Raw genomic sequence first — 15768 nt, 5'->3', positions numbered from 1 at the left:
AGGGGGATCTTGTTCCGATTCCGTCCATCTGGGGGGCGGGGCTGAGATTCTGCATTTCTAACAAGCTTCCAGGTGATGGTTCATGAATCATACTTCATGTATTAACTTATCCTCTTAAAACGTATCCTATGACGTAGGTATCGCTATTATTCCTGTTTTATTAAAACGTATTTTACACACAAGGAAACTGACAGGTTAAGTATCTATGACCTTAGGTCAAAATAAACTGCAGGGCAATGAGGGAGGGGAGAATGGTGTGAGTACTTACAGCTGTAGAAGGAGAAACAAAATTCTAGGCAGAGTAAACACTATTTACAAAAGGGATGCAGGGGAGGTGGCCCGGGGCTACCCAGAGGTCTGTTTCACCCATTAGGGCACCATGTGCGTAGTGCTTATAAGCTTTACAAAGGCCCCAAATATTTGAGGCCTGAAAAAACATGCATTGGCACCTACATATGAAAACTGAATATTTAAATTAATCATTTCAACGTTCAAATTATTAAAAGTCCTTTCAAATTTTTATACATGAAAAAATTCATGTTTAGTGAATGATATGGGTGTATTTTAGTACATTTTATAAAAAATGGGGTAGGGCCTGCCTACTAGGCCTAAGGTCTACTAAGGATAGGAGAGGCCCTGGCCACATTGGGTCTGGATGTAATCCTGAGGGCAACTGGGAACCACTCCTGGGAGCAGGAAAATGTTCTCTGTGGCTACAGTGAGGAGAATGGCTTGGAGGGGGGCCAGGCTGGAGGCCCAGCAGCTCGAGACCAGATAGCCGTTTACAGCCTCCAGACTGCAGGACAGCTTCTGCTGAGTGCCAAGAGGACAAAACGATAGCATTATACAGCCCAGTTATTTTTTGATTCCTCCAGCCCCAATCTGACTCAGCATTCTAAATTTACTTAAGATTTGGGGACACAGGTTTTGCCAGATCCTTTCTCATTAAGGCCAGTGATGGTACAGTCCAGGGGAGGTGTTTAAGAGCACATGCCTTGAGTGGACAGCCATGAATGTGAAGCTCAGCTCTGCTCCTAGCTGTGTGACTTTGCATAAATGATTTAACTCCTCTGAGCCTTGGATTCCTTTTCGGGCATGTTACATTCCTCGCAGAATTAAGTGAGATAAACTACGTTTACAGCGTCTCCTGCAGAGTAGGTAGTGCTTAGAAGTAGTGGCTTTTATCCTACGGGTGCCATTGTTCTGAGACCTAGTCGAGTTTTCTTTAGGAGGGAACAGAGGGTGTGGTAAATAATCTTTTCATCAGTCTTCTGTGGTAGAAATTCTTATCCCCATTTTGCAGATGAGGAAACTGGGGCTCAGAGATGAGATACCTCAGCTCAGTGGACTAGGGGCAGACAGTGGGGAAGCTGGCATCTTGTTTGGTTTTCCCTGTGTTTGTATGCTCTCTCCAGCAGTCGGTATCTGCTGCTCCGCCACTCCTGCGCCCCATACCTCTTCCCCTTAGTCATGGCATGACTCGGGCCTGATGGCCAGCGGCCGCTGCTGTGCGCTCTCCTCCAGTGGCACCCACCTCTATCCCCCTTCTTCCCAGCCTTGCCTGACCTCCCTACCACCTTGCCCCCCCCCCCCCAATTTTACAGCTTCTGGATTTCCCTTATTAAAGAGCTCGTCTCTGAAACTCAGAACTGCCCTGGCCTGGGATGCCTTCCAGGGTCCCTCCCTTTAAAGGGTGTAGATAAGTAGGTCACATCAGGGTGGTGGGGGAGGACGCTGACTTCTTATGGGAGGAGGAAAAAATACTGCAGGTCCCATGGAGAATGGAAAACAAAATAACAGCGCTCCCTACAGTGACAGTCCCCTGCGGGCTGCTGTTACTGGGAAATGCATGTTGGGACAGTACAGGCGATCCTGAACTCTTGGGGTCTGGGGACACCAGTGGACGCTGCACTGAACAGAAGCTTGTCTACCCCTTGCTCTCCTCCTTCCCCCCGCCTCCTCTTCCAGCTCCCCGCACACCCGCTAGGCTGCTGGAGACAAGAAATCTCAGCTTTCACCCAGAGCCTGCAGCTTCTGCTCCTTGAGCGCGGCAGCCTGGAAGCCGCCTGGGGCCGGGAAGGCCCTGACTGTCCGGCTCACAGAGGCTGCTATGGCAACCAGAGCAATGACGGGTTTGGCAAGATCTCCTGTTTCCCCACCCCCACCCCTCCCCCTCCCGAAGGCCGCTCACAGCAGGGGGTGTGGATGAGCATTAAATCACGTAGGTTGCTGGGAAAACCAGGAAGGCAGAGGCAGAGACAGGGCGTGGCACTAAAGGTCCAGCACTGCCAGCCCCGCCCTGCCCTGCTATCCATAGGGACTGAGCGCAGTTTGAATCATAACACTGGGCGGCCACATTTCTAGGAAATTGCAGCTGAAGGGGAAAGGTCCCGGCTGCGTGAAGGAGAGCAGCCTGGCTGCGTACAGATTAGGACTGAAAACGTGTTCCCCTGGCACGAGGCAAGCACACAAAACAAAGAGCGAAGCCTGAGCCTCGCACCCGGGGGTGAACTGCCCCGGTTCCTGGACGGGGGCGGTGGAAGCAGGGAGGTCACCTCGGAGAGGCCCAGGGGTTTCCCATTTTCCTGGCTGGGGCCTGGCGAGCTCCCAGCTCCGAGGCTGGCCGTCCAGGACACGGCAGCCCTTTTGTAGTGACACGCCGGATTGCATGACCCCACCTGGCTGGTGTTTGAGAACTGCCCCCGCCCTCCCTCCTCCTGTCCCCAAGGCCCTGTGCCTTTTTTTCTCCACCCCAAGAGAAAGTGAGCACCCCTGACCCGGGCGGCCGTGCGGGGTGCCCTGTGGGAAAGTCCCACTCTTGCCCGGAGTTGCCCTCCTCGCGTAGATGCAGGGCTGGGTGACGGGAGAGAGACATCCATCTTCACCGGTGCCCTTCATCATGCTTAATCTCCCTAGTGGGGTGGGCCTGTCTAAAACACCTGTTTCCCAGGCTGCAGTAACCCCAAACCATCTCTCATCAGAGTGGGTGTAAATCCCCACAGGTATGTGGCAGGCAGGTAGCAGCAGTGACAGTCTGGGGTGCCTGCATCAAAATGAGAAGTTTGGACTTAGGGGGCTCAGAGCCTTTGTGCTCTCAGAAAGTGACTGGCAACCCCACCTCCCTGGCATCTGCTCCAGCCTGGGCCCTTGCTTTGCCAGCCTCCCTGCCTGACCCTGGGTGGGCTGCCTTCCTCTAGGTCTGGTGCCAGTGCTATGCCTTGGCTTATCGATCTAGCATTACCTGGGAGAGACGGGGCCAGTCTTGGAGCCTCCACACTGCCCGCTGTCCCAGCATCAATCAGCCGTGTCTCAGCAGTGGTTCTGAAACTTCATGTGCATCAGAATCGCCAAGGGACATGTTAAGATACGGACTGCTGGGCCCGGTGCCCAGGGTTCCTGATCCTGCAGATCTGGAGTGGGGAGTGAGAATTTGCATTTCTAACAAGCTCCCAAGGGACGGGAAGCAGCTGCACCAGGACCTCATCTGAAAACCACTGAGCCAGAGCGGAGCAAAAAGAAAACCTAGATTTGAGTCCTGCCCTGTCACTCACCTGCCCTGATGCGGTGCGTGGCTTCCCTGAGTTTCAGTTTCTCCTCCATTAAAGGCAGAGTCGTGGCCACGGGGTGGGTGGGAGGATTATTTGCTTCTAGTATTCGAAAGACCCTTTCACTGTGCCTGGCAAATTGCCTGGCAAACTCCTCAGTAAATACTGTATCTGTTGACTCACCCACATACGTGGGTGAGTCAACAGATACAGTATTTACTGAGGAGTTTGCTGTCTAGATACGTGGCCCAGTGTGGTGGCTGATTTGGACAGGTCACTTGTGAGGATTCTAAAGGCCCAATTAAACATCACACGTCTCTGGACCTCAGTTTTCTTCTGAAGGCCTTAGGTCTGCTAGGTCTGCTCCTCCAGGTCCCATTTCTAAGCCCAGCTCTGGGAGGGGGTTAGGTGTTCGGAGACACAGCCACTGTTTTCATTCCTTTCCCACCTCTTTCCAGGACCTCCATCTGAGAGCCCAGGTGATTCTGCAAAGCACAGAACATCCATCACCAGAGTCATTGGTCACTTCATCCCAGAGGAGGGTGACACGGCCTTCAGGGTCCATCATGATCTGGTTCCAACCTACCTTTATAATCACATTTCTCGCTGTCTCTCCTCCATTTACTATGTAGTCTAGACGAACTGGGTTGCTCATCCTTCCCCAAATATGCCCCATGATTTTCTGCCTTTGTTCACACTGTCCTCACGATTAGAATGTCCTCTGCTGCTCAGGGTCCTGTTCGTGCTTCCGAGTTCACCCAGTGACCACCTCCTCCAAGGAGGCACCCCAGATCTTTCTGTCATCAGTCTCTCGGTCTAGCTATCACCTCTGTATCTCTCTATTTAATACAAGTGATTTTTACATTTTTCTGTGGGTGGTAGCTGGACATGTTATTAGAATCGTCAGGTATAGAATGTAACTCAGGGATGCAGCCGCCCACTCTCCAACTCATGTCTGATAGTATCCCTCTGAAGGGGCTCAGTGGTCTGCAGGCTTGTCCCTGGATTTTACGTTTCTGAAGTCTCTTTTTGGAGCACTCTCAGATGTGAAAAACAAGAGTTGCGATACTACGTAAAACTTTTAAAAAGTGGGACAACCGCTTAAAAGGAGAAGCCTACTTACATAAAAGATTAGTCAGCTGTTTATTTCTGTGGTAATCAGAGATGGGGAATTAATACATATGTGTATATATATCCGCTATGGCTCATGGTCACAAATCGTCTCATTTGCGTATAGGCACATCTGCTTCTTTGATTTTCTTTTTTAAACTGCAGGTTTTTTTCTCTTCTAAATATAATATACGGGTTGGTAGAAAACATGTAGAGGAAATAAAAAGTAAAAATATAATAAAAGTAAGAGAAGAAAATCAGTGTTTATAATCCAGAAATAACAAGTATTAACATTTTGGCGTGTTTCTTGTGAATAGTTTTCCTGCACGTATTTACTCTATGATTTTTAAAGGAAATTGGGATAAATGTTTATATACTTCTGTATAAACATTCTGTACATATTATTACTTTTTTGAATTGAGATATAATTAGAATTTTGGTATTCCTTTAAATAGTCTTCCCAAACATTGAAAAAAAATATTCCACGATATCATTCACAAATGTACCAAAATTTACTTAACTATTCCTTCAATGTTGGACACTCCATTTTTGTCATGAATAATATTTCAGTGAACATCCTCACACCTCTGAACATGTGTCTGATTATTAGGCTGATTCTAGAAGTGGGGTTACTGGGTCATTTTTAAGTCTCTTGATACGTACTAACAAGTTGTTTTCTGGACTTCCATTTGAAACTATTTCCCGAGCACTTTGTCTACAGCCTCCTATTCATGAGTAGTTTTTTCTCCACTCCCATTGCATTCTATCCGTCTCGTGCTGTACTTCACCCCTTCCACACTGCATTTGCATTTGGTATGTACGAGTCTTAGTTATTCTACTAGGAGACCATCTCCGACCATCTTCCTGTCTGCTTCCATATCCAGCACAGGTGGGAAAAAGGGGGCGGAGGACTGAATCTATTTAGGGGAGTCTGCAAACAGGAGACGAGCTCAGTTTGGGAAGGCGCAGGGAGGGCAGCTTGGACTCCACGCTCCGGGTCGGGGTGCAACTCTGGCTGAAGGGGAAGAAAGGGATTGTTCTCACCCCTTCATACATCCAGACTCTGGGAGCTGGGGAAAGATGGAAAACGAGTCAAGTCCAGAGCCTGGGAGAGGGGCGGGTCCCGTCGTTCCCCGGGTAGAGGCAACCTGCTTTGAGGACTGTGTCACTCGTTTTCACTTGGAACTGTCCCACTACAGCCATCCCAGGCTCACAGGTCCTGACCTGGGAAAGCACCTGCAGTGTTGATTGCAGAAACTTAAATTAATGCTTTTTAGATTGGAGTTTCCCAAACTTCAGCTGTACCTCGTTCGAGATTTCAGTGTTTTATTGAAAAGAAACCAGCAGTGCGCACAGACACACACACACCTGTGATTCATACCATCTGAACCATCACACTTCTGAACAGGTAGGACACACAATTGTTCAGACATTCAGGGTGTGACCACGCAAGCCACAAGGGCTGCCTAAGGTGTTAAAGTGTATCGTGCCACTTACTTCAGTGTCATCCTAAGCAGTAAACATTTTGAAATCACAGGTTTAATGGGTTAGTTATACTTTTTGTAATACACACTAAAACTGTAACAGTAACCGTGACAATGAAAGATTGTCAGGGACTTCCCTGGTGGCACAGAGTCCGCCTGCCAATGCAGGGGACGTGGGTTCGATCCCTCGTCCGGGAAGATCCCACATGCCGCGGAACAACTAAGCCAGCGTGCCACAACTACTGAAGCCCACACGCCTAAAGCCCGTGCTCCGCAACAAGAGAAGCCACTACAAGGAGAAGCCCGCGCACCGCAACAAAGAGTAGCCCCCGCTCGCCGCAACTAGAGAAAGCCCATGTGTAGCAACCAAGACCCGACGCAGCCAAAAATAAATTAAAATCTTAAAAAAAAGAAATCTTTCCAAAGAAGTTGTCAGCCATTGGTAGTACCTTTTCTACCCATCGGTGGTAATTATAATACATCTTTGGGAAACACTGTTTTAACTAAACAGCTTATATTATAGTTAATTGTGTATATTTCCTTCACTTAATTATAAGCTTTCTAAGGTCAGGTATCATGGTTTCTTTGGTGCTTGGAGTGCTGAAGCTCAATGAATATTTTTCTTCCTTTGGTTTGGTTTGTCTTGGTGATGGGGTACTGAGCAATAAGACTTAACCTATGTACTTAACATAAGTGAAGTCTCTAAGGTCAGGATTATAAAGGGGAGAACAATATTTATATGCCAAAGAAAGTTGCCTGGTTTAAAGACTGTGCTATCATTATTTGGACTGGGATGATCAGGATGGAAAACAGTAAATCGTTCACATTCTAGCTGTCATTCTTGGAATAAATAACACATTTACAAGTTTAAGAATTGGTCTTGGGGTTATAGAACAGAGCAACATTATTTAGCTCATATAGAAATTCAACCCACTATATTGACCTCATGAAATAAGATAACTTTTCCATACCTAGCAAGCATAGAGTGAAGTATATTGTCATTCATTGAGCAGAGGACACGAGTTGAATGAATGGATAAAATGCTGAGTTACAGTAATAGAGCTTTACCACCCGTGGGAAACCATCTCCCAAACAGAGCAGGAACTATTTATTCAGTCAGTAATATCCCAGAGTCTTTATACATGTCTCTCCTCTGGATTTCACATGGCAGCTGCCATGTGAGGAGAGGGTGAAATCGTGCCACGAGGTGACAGACACCTCCACCTGTCCTTAACCGAAGCTCACCTTTTCAGATGACTGCAGTTTCCCCAAAAGGATCCAAGACTTAATGTGATCCAGAAAGCTGGTCGGGAAGCTGTGGAAACTAATGGATAACCTTCTGACCAAGTAAACAAATGACCTAAGGGAGGTGTGAGTAAGATTCCAGAATAAAAGAGTATATTAGGGACTTCCCTGGTGGTGCAGTGGTTAAGAATCCGCCTGCCATTGCAGGGGACACGGGTTCGATCCCTGGTCCGGGAAGATCCCAAATGCCGCGGAGCAACCAAGCCCACGTGCCACAACTACTGAGCCTGTGCTCTAGAGCCCATGAACCACAACTGCTGAGCCTGCGTGCCACAACTACTGAAGTCCGCGCACCTAGAGCCCGTGCTCCGCAACAAGAGAAGCCACCGCAATAAGCCCACGCACCGCAACAAGGAGTAGCCCCTGCTTGCCGCAACTAGAGAAAAAGCCCACGTGCAGTAACGAAGACCCAAAGCAGCCAAAAATAAATAAATAAAAATAAATTTTAAAAAAAGTATACTAAGAGAGAGAGAATAACTCTCCTTCTAGTGAAGGAGAAAAGGGCACCCTCACGGCAGCTACCTGCCAGAGGTAGAGATGTTTTTCAAGGTCTGGCTGGTCCCTCCTCCGCAGTCCTACTGACCTCTTTCTTTCTGAACCTTTCTTTCAAGTGCAGAGTCCCTAGCCTGTAACAGGATTGTTTAACCCATCCGCACGTAAGAAACTTGTTCCTCAGAGACTGAAAATGAACAATACTGTTTCCTTAGCTACTCAGGTTCCAGTGGAAGCAAGAACCAGACGAAGTAAGAAGAGAAAACACCCCTGGTCAGAAACTTGGGTTGAAGTCCTGACTGACGACCTTATAGTTGACCCCCTCATGGTTTCCTTGACTCCTTCATTGAACAGATATTTTCTGAGCAACTGCTGTGTACCAAGTGCAGCCCTGGATACTAGGGATCCAGCAATAAATAAACAGAGGAGGCCCTGCTCTCCTGGAGTTTATGTCCTGATGAGAGTGATTAGGTTGGATAAGCAGTGAACACATAGCACAACTGCACACAGGCATGGGTAAGGACAAACTGGGAGGAGGTTTCCTCTGGGAGGGGGGAGGGGAGGTCTCCCCGAGGCGGGGGCATTCCAGCCAAGACCTGAAAGTGTTAGAGGAGACCAGGCAAGCAAAAGAGCGTTCCAGGTGGAGGGACCAGCAAATGAGGTGAGACCACGTTTGAGGCTGGATGACAAGGAAAGCCACACTGAGATGTGGTCACACTGCATCAATGGTTTGGACACGGGTCTCCAAGCAATCCTAGAACCTCCCTAGTTTTGTCCCAGGGGTGGAGGGGCTGAGGTGGAGGCTCTACCACCCTGCCCCACATCCCCAGCAGCTGCCCTTCGACCTGAAGCAGGTATGGAGTGCTGGTAAAGATTGTATTTGAAGAACAGACTCTGCGATCAGAAATGCTGGATCTCCAGAGTCCTTCTCCATCCTTCAACTGTTCGGCTCTGAAAGTTTCTCATCAACCTCTGTGATCTCTAAATTAGGAGGGTCGACCCTGTTCAGTAGACAGAGTCAGAAAGTACTGATCCCAGCGACTTGACCCCCTCCCACCAGAACCCTCCTCTGCCTCCTGCGATGCTGGACTGGACCTTCGGGTGCCGCCACACCTGTCCCAGGGAGGGGAGCACAGGTCTCTGCTTCCTCCTGGTCAATTACCCTGATGTCCTTCCCTTGCCCTGTTCAAATGAGACGCTCTGTCCTGTGGGGAGATTTGGGGAATGGCTCCAGTTTTTTCCAACCTGTGAAATGCAGAGCTGGCCAGCTGCCCCCTCCCTAACCCCAAACTCCTATCTTTTCCCCTCTCTGCAGAACTGCCTGGCAGCCCTCAAATAAGTCCTGGGGTTTGGGGAAAAGCACCGTTTGGACTGTGAAATGGTTTTCTGGTAATACCAGCGTAATTAACTCTTTGACAGGAGGACGCAGAGGCCAAGAGGGATTTAAACAGTACATTTCTCACATATTTCAGAACAAGCAGAGAACCAGGCAGGGAAGCAGAGACAAAGGGAATAGGCGCAAGGGGAGAATATCAAGTGACCAAAACCTTCATCCTTCCTCCCCAACTTCACCTCTGCTCCCCGTCTCCACTCCCCTTTCTCCCACAGAGAACTTACTTGAAGGTCGATGATTCCGCTTTCTGGTTCCATCCTGCTGCCTTCACAGGCCAGTGTTGGTCAGACTGCGTGGGCTGTCCAGGCTCTGCCTTCTGGTCTCTGCTGTTTTCTCTGGGTGGGAGAGAGCTCCCGGCTGGCGAGACAGACCTGCTATCCACCCATCTGATGTGGGATGCCGTCCTGGCCTCGGCCCCTGGGGAGTGTACACGTGCATACACGTGTGTGTGTGTGCCCATGTGTGCACGCTCCAGGCAGTGGCATGTGGCACGTTGACAGGTGGCCTTTTGAGTTGGTGGTGACAGCACTGTTTTTACCCCAGTGGCCCCAACTCCCCTCCTGCCCCAGAGGAGCCGTCTGAGGTCACCCAGTCTGCTTTGAGCTAGAGCTTTACTAAACCCTGTGGATTTGTCCTGAAAATTGAGGAACAGCCTGAGGACACCGTCTGACTTCACGCTGGTGGAACTGAGTGGGGTCTCCAGTCACCAAGGGTGGGTAGCCTCCAGCGTATTCCCAAGACTGAAGCTTAGGGATTTCTGCTCTTTCCTTTGTTCCCTCTGTCCCTAAAAGTAAAAAAAAAAAAAATTGTAGTTTACCTAATAGACCCAAAGCATAAGCCTTATTCTACGAAGTGAGTGAACAGTACATTTTTATTGACAGGTTGGTTGTCATTTTCTCCCTTGATTAGCTAGAAAGAGAGCAGAAAAAAGTTGTGCTTTCAAATTCTGTTTATGCAAGGAGTTGCATTTTCCCTGCTTTTAAAATAAAGCTACCAGGAATGAGTCGTTTTTTGGGAAAGGTTTTCTTTTTCTTGTTTACCTTAGAGCCGAAAACTCCTCGGGCTTGTTCCTGAAGCTGGTTTTAGACACCAGCTTGTGCATGTGTGGGCGTGAGAGGAGACATTAAGCATGTAATCCAGTTTGAAGGTGGGGGGAGAGTGGCAGAGTCACAGATGTATTCCCGCCACCCTCAAATGTGCAACAATAAAAAGGGCAATTTCTTTACTTCTACTGGATGATCTAGAATGATCTAATATGTTTATAAAAGTCCCCATCCTGCTGGACAAGTGGTGAGAGGGAGGGCTGAACTGTGATATGGGGACTATATTTCAACCTAATGTAATAAACATACTTGGAATTTTTTTTAAAGAATTACATATTTATTTATTTAATTTTTGGCTGCGTTGGGTCTTCGTAGCTGCGCGCGGGCTTTCTCTAGCTGCGGTGAGCAGGGGCTACTCTTGGTTGCTGTGCGCGGGCTTCTCATTGCGGTGGCTTCTCTTGTTGCGGAGCACGGGCTTCAGTAGTTGCAGCACATGGGCTCAGTAGTTGTGGTTCGCGGGCTCTAGAGCACAGGCTCAGCAGTTGTGCACGGGCTTAGCTGCTCTGCGGCATGTGGGATCTTCCCAGACCAGGGATCGAACCCGTGTCCCCTGCATTGGCAGCCGGATTCCTAACCACTGTGCCACCAGGGATGTCTGAACATACTTGTATTTAATTTAAATAGTAAACAGTTTAGATAGAATACACAGTCTTTCCAGTTCCCGCCCCTCTTCACCACAGGAGAGAGGTGTGGTTTCCAAATGCTTGGTGGTGGAGGGGTGGTGGCCCGTCCATCTCTGCTGGTTTCTACTCTGGAGTTGTTGGCAGGTGCCAGGCGCCCCCTGGCTTGGTGACTGCTGGGGTGAGGCTGGGCCTGCTCCTGGGCCTCCTGCTGGCGTCAGTGGCTGATGGCTATGGCCAGGATAACCCATGGTCCTTCTCTCTTTGCTCTTACGGACGTGGTGGGCTCCCTTGCTGACTCTGCCCCTGGGCTCTGATGGTGACTGGACCATCTGAGACCTGCTATGACTCAGATGCCCTCCCAGTGGTCCCAGCTCAGTGGTCTCCTTGCCCCCGCCCCCGCCCCAAGACGATTCCCTCTGGAAACCCTCCTACCAGGCACTCAGCTCTTGGTCCTGAGTTGCTGGAGAAGGACAAGCTCAGCCCCACTTCTGGTGAAGAATTTGCTTTGATGGGGCTGTTCCAGGTTGGTGCAGGGGCAGCCTTTAGGGTGATCTCCTTCCAGACCCCAAAATGGGAGTGAGAGATAGAGCCCACCCTCTTCTCAGCGTTCCTTCCAAGATCTACTGTAACATCCATCCCCTGCATCCTCCACCACAATGCCCCTAAGTAAACAAACACTATTCTAAGCTCTTCAACACTCACTCACTCTGTTCTCAGAACAATTCTGCAAGGAAGGTAATACCATTACCCCTGTTTTACAGATGAGGAAACAGAAACACAAAGAGGTTAAATTGCCCGGGGTTGAGCCAAGATTTTAACACAGGCAATCTGGATTCAGAGTCATGCATGCTTTTACCCATGATTTTGGCTCAGAGAGGGGAGATTGACACCCGTGTCGGAACACCTGCTTCCTCTTCCTCTGCTTTCCTTCTTCCCACAATCCTCGTAACCTAGGATCAGAAAAGGTGGGCTTTGTCTTCTCTCTCTGTTTGGTTGGGACTTGCCTTATGTGGGACTCTATGATAACAATTCAAAAAGGAAATAAAGAAATTGAGAAAATCCTCCTTCTCAACAAAACCGGGCTATCAAAAATATCGTCTTGGGCTTCCCTGGTGGCGCAGTGGTTGAGAGTCCGCCTGCCGATGCAGGGGACACGGGTTCGTGCCCCAGTCCAGGAAGATCCCACATGCCACGGAGCGGCTGGGCCCGTGAGCCATGGTCGCTGAGCCTGCGTGTCCAGAGCCTGTGCTCCGCAACGGGAGAGGCCACAACAGTGAGAGGCCCGCGTACAGCCAAAAAAAAAAAAAAAAAAAAAAAAATATCGTCTTGCTGGAAAACCGTATTTGGGATGTCAGAAGCAAAATGTCAACTATTAATTTCTCCTTGCAGTTCTATCTGTAACAATCGCAATCATCCTGTAGACAGTATGGATGCATGTGGCTAAATGGAGGGGAAACCAGAACGTGAAAATTCAAAAGAGAAAATCACCTGAATATATTCTGCCCCCGAAATCCTTATTAAGAAGCACATTGGTTTTAAAAGGAAACAGCTGTAATTGGCTGTAATAATGGTTTTAGTTTGGAAGATTTTTCCGGGATTTGGACCTTTCCCCACCTCATAAGCATCATTTGGAAGTAAATAGCAAGCAGGATTTAGAAAGTGGTTTATCTTCTGTGACTCTGGACCAGGGCTCGGCAAACTTTTTCTGTAAAGGGACAGAGAACAGACATTTTTTTAGCCTTTTAGGCCATCTGGTTTCTGTTGCAACTACTCAACTCTGCTATTGCAGCCTGAAAGCAGCCATAGACAACATGTAAATAAGGGACTATTGCCATGTTTCAATAAAACTTTATTTACAAAAACAGATAGTGGGGGCTTCCCTGGTGGCGCAGTGGTTGAGAATCTGCCTGCTAATGCAGGGGACACGGGTTCGAGCCCTGGTCTGGGAAGATCCCCCATGCCGCAGAGCAACTGGGCCCGTGAGCCACAACTACTGAGCCTGCGCGTCTGGAGCCTGTGCTCCGCAACAAGAGAGGCCGCGATAGTGGGAGGCCCGCGCACCGTGATGAAGAGTGGCCCCCGCTTGCCACAACTAGAGAAAGCCCTCACACAGAAACGAAGACCCAACACAGCAAAAATAAATAATAAATAAATTAATAAACTCCTCCCCCCCCCCAAAAAAAAAAACAAAAACAAGATAGTGGGCCCAGTTTGGCCTTACAGGTCATAGTCTGCTGACTTCTGTTTCTAAACATGAAAGAGGATCCAGAGTCTTCATTACCACAGCCATGTCCAAGCTCCCAGACCAGGTCCTTTTTTAAAAAATTTATCTTATTTTTTTATAACATTTTTTTTAAATTGAAGGATAGTTAATTTATAATGTGTGTTAGTTTCAGGTGTACATATATATGTTCTTTTTCAGATTCTTTTCCATTATAGGTTATTACAAAATATTGAATATGGTTCCCTGTGCTATACAGCAGGTGCTTGTTGTTTATCTATTTTATATATAGTAGTGTGTATATGTCAATCCCAAACTCCTAATTTATCCCCCCTTCTCCCCCCACCCCACTATCCCCATTGGTAATCGTAAGTTTATTTTCTATGCCAGACCATGTCTTTCAAGTCTTATTCCCACTTGAGAGGTGACAGCTGAGCTCCCACTGCAAGGACAATACGATATAAAATAAAAAATCCATGCCCTTGTGAGACACATGCATGGACGGTGAAGCTCTAGTGGAGGGTGCTTCTGACCTTTGGCTGTAATACTGAAACTGTACCTACAAGGAGGCTCTTCAGTCTGTTTCTCTTTACTGCTAGGGTGACTTCTGCAGTGGGAAGCCCAAGGGACATTTTTAGGGAAACTGCCTCTTGGGAAGTATTTTTTTTTTAATATGCTTGAACTTATAGATAAGTAAACACTCAGAGCAACTCAGAAAGTGGTCATGGAATAGGGGGCCTACTGTGAGACCTGAGGGCTGTCTGCTATGTAGGGGGAGCAAAGAGCTGTCGGGTCCTACAGAAGCCAGCGGTAAGAAGACCCCTTAATGCTGAATTGTGAGAGAAGGCCTGGGGTGAAAACCGGGTGACCTGGGATCCTGTGTGTGCTGAGTCACTGTAGGTTCGCAGGCACATTACTGAACCTCTCTGGGTCTTATCTTTTCCTTCGTGAAAAGTGATGCTGTCAAAAAAGATGATTCCTAAATCCCTTCAGCTCTTAAATTCTGTTTCTAATGTGTGTTTATGTTAAACACTTCTTGTGTAACAGTATAAGATCTCAGATCCAGGTCTGAATTTTCGTAAGTAAAAGTTAAGGATTTCTCAAGGAGTCTTTATGTAATTAGGCAAATTTTAGGAAACATTACCCCCATCTGTTACCTCTGCTAGTGGAGACGGGGTAGACATACAACAAATAAGATACAGAAGTGAGAATAAAGGCAAACTTCAGAACATACTTACAAACTCATTTATGCTCACTTACACATTAATTCAGCCACTTCCAAAGTCACTGCTCCAGGAATCCTAGAGCTAGGATGGATGGGAAATGGAAACTTTTGGGGGGATCTTTGGAGAGAGCTGCCAGTGCAGGGACTGATACGGGGCCCAGTTGGCCAAAGGGATCATTAAGAATGAGATTGGGTGACTCTGGCACTTTCCAACAGAACATTTCCATCTTCACTGTTTGGCAAAAGAGCCATTAGTCACATGGAGGAACTGAGCACGTGAAATGTGGCTAGTGTGACAGAATCTGGATTTTAAGTTGTATTTAATTTCAGTATGTTTACGTTTAAATAGCCAGTAGCTACCATATTGGACAGTGAAATTCTAAACCAAAATTCGTATATTCAAAGCATTGCTGAGCAGTGGCCACCACATATTAACCATTCCCACCATGGATGTGCATCTCTTGATGGATGTTCAGTAGGCAAGGCTGATGTGACATAAATAGGAGTTCAGGGCGCACAGCTCTCACGGGAATGCCCCACGAGGCCCAGGATGCTCTTGGTAGTGGTAAGTAAAATTCCCCTGTGTTCTTTTGCATTCAGAGTAGGGGGATTTTTAACTGTGACTCACCGTTCACTGAATGATTAATAACAGGGCCTCCTCGTGTTGGTATGAAACACCTCTCACCTCTGATTAAAAGGTGCCTGGCACTCTCTTGGGGGCTTAAGCGAGAGTAATAGCTGACGTCTTCTTAGTAGTAGGAGAGAGAGACTGCAAACTTTTCAAACCAAGGGAACCTTTCGTACATGAAATCTTGTACAGATATTACTATAAAGCAGGTTAAAGTGAGGCTGCTGGGACCCTGGAGTCACATCACTCCCGTCTCACCCGTCCCACCCTCTATTTCTCAAGTTATCCCTTAAGGTACCTCCTGGGAACGCCTTGAATTCTGAGCGGGTAGCGTGGCTCGTAAGCCTCTAAGGGCCTTTGGGTGTGTCGGCGCTGGGCGATCACAAGTCACACAAAATTGTGTGGAGTTTTTCAAGTCTTGAAATGACATATTAGGGGAAAAAAAAGAACAGGAAGAAGAACATTTTAAAAGCACAGTCAAAATTATGGCCGTTTACATGGGTGACTGCTTAACATACGCAGAGACACACCACTGTGATCTATAGTAGGATGTCTCACACACACACACACACACACACACACACTATCATTATTGCTACCTGTGCAGTAGAGCTCCGGTTTTTGAAGACAGTATCTCAC

At 47.9% G+C, this 15768-nt stretch overlaps 1 long non-coding RNA gene across 3 annotated transcripts in view; it reads left to right on the top strand.

The window, feature by feature from the left end:
• Nucleotides 1-15768, top strand: part of LOC112391820 (uncharacterized) — a 116212-nt gene that overhangs the window by 56223 nt on the left and 44221 nt on the right. The window lies entirely within an intron of this gene.

Source organism: Neophocaena asiaeorientalis, unplaced genomic scaffold, assembly GCF_003031525.2.
Source record: "Neophocaena asiaeorientalis asiaeorientalis breed wild unplaced genomic scaffold, Neophocaena_asiaeorientalis_V1.1 scaffold150, whole genome shotgun sequence".
In the NCBI taxonomy this organism is placed as follows: Eukaryota; Metazoa; Chordata; class Mammalia; order Artiodactyla; family Phocoenidae; genus Neophocaena; species Neophocaena asiaeorientalis.
Note: the sequence above shows the minus strand (reverse complement) of the source record. Positions and strands in the feature narration are given on the sequence as shown.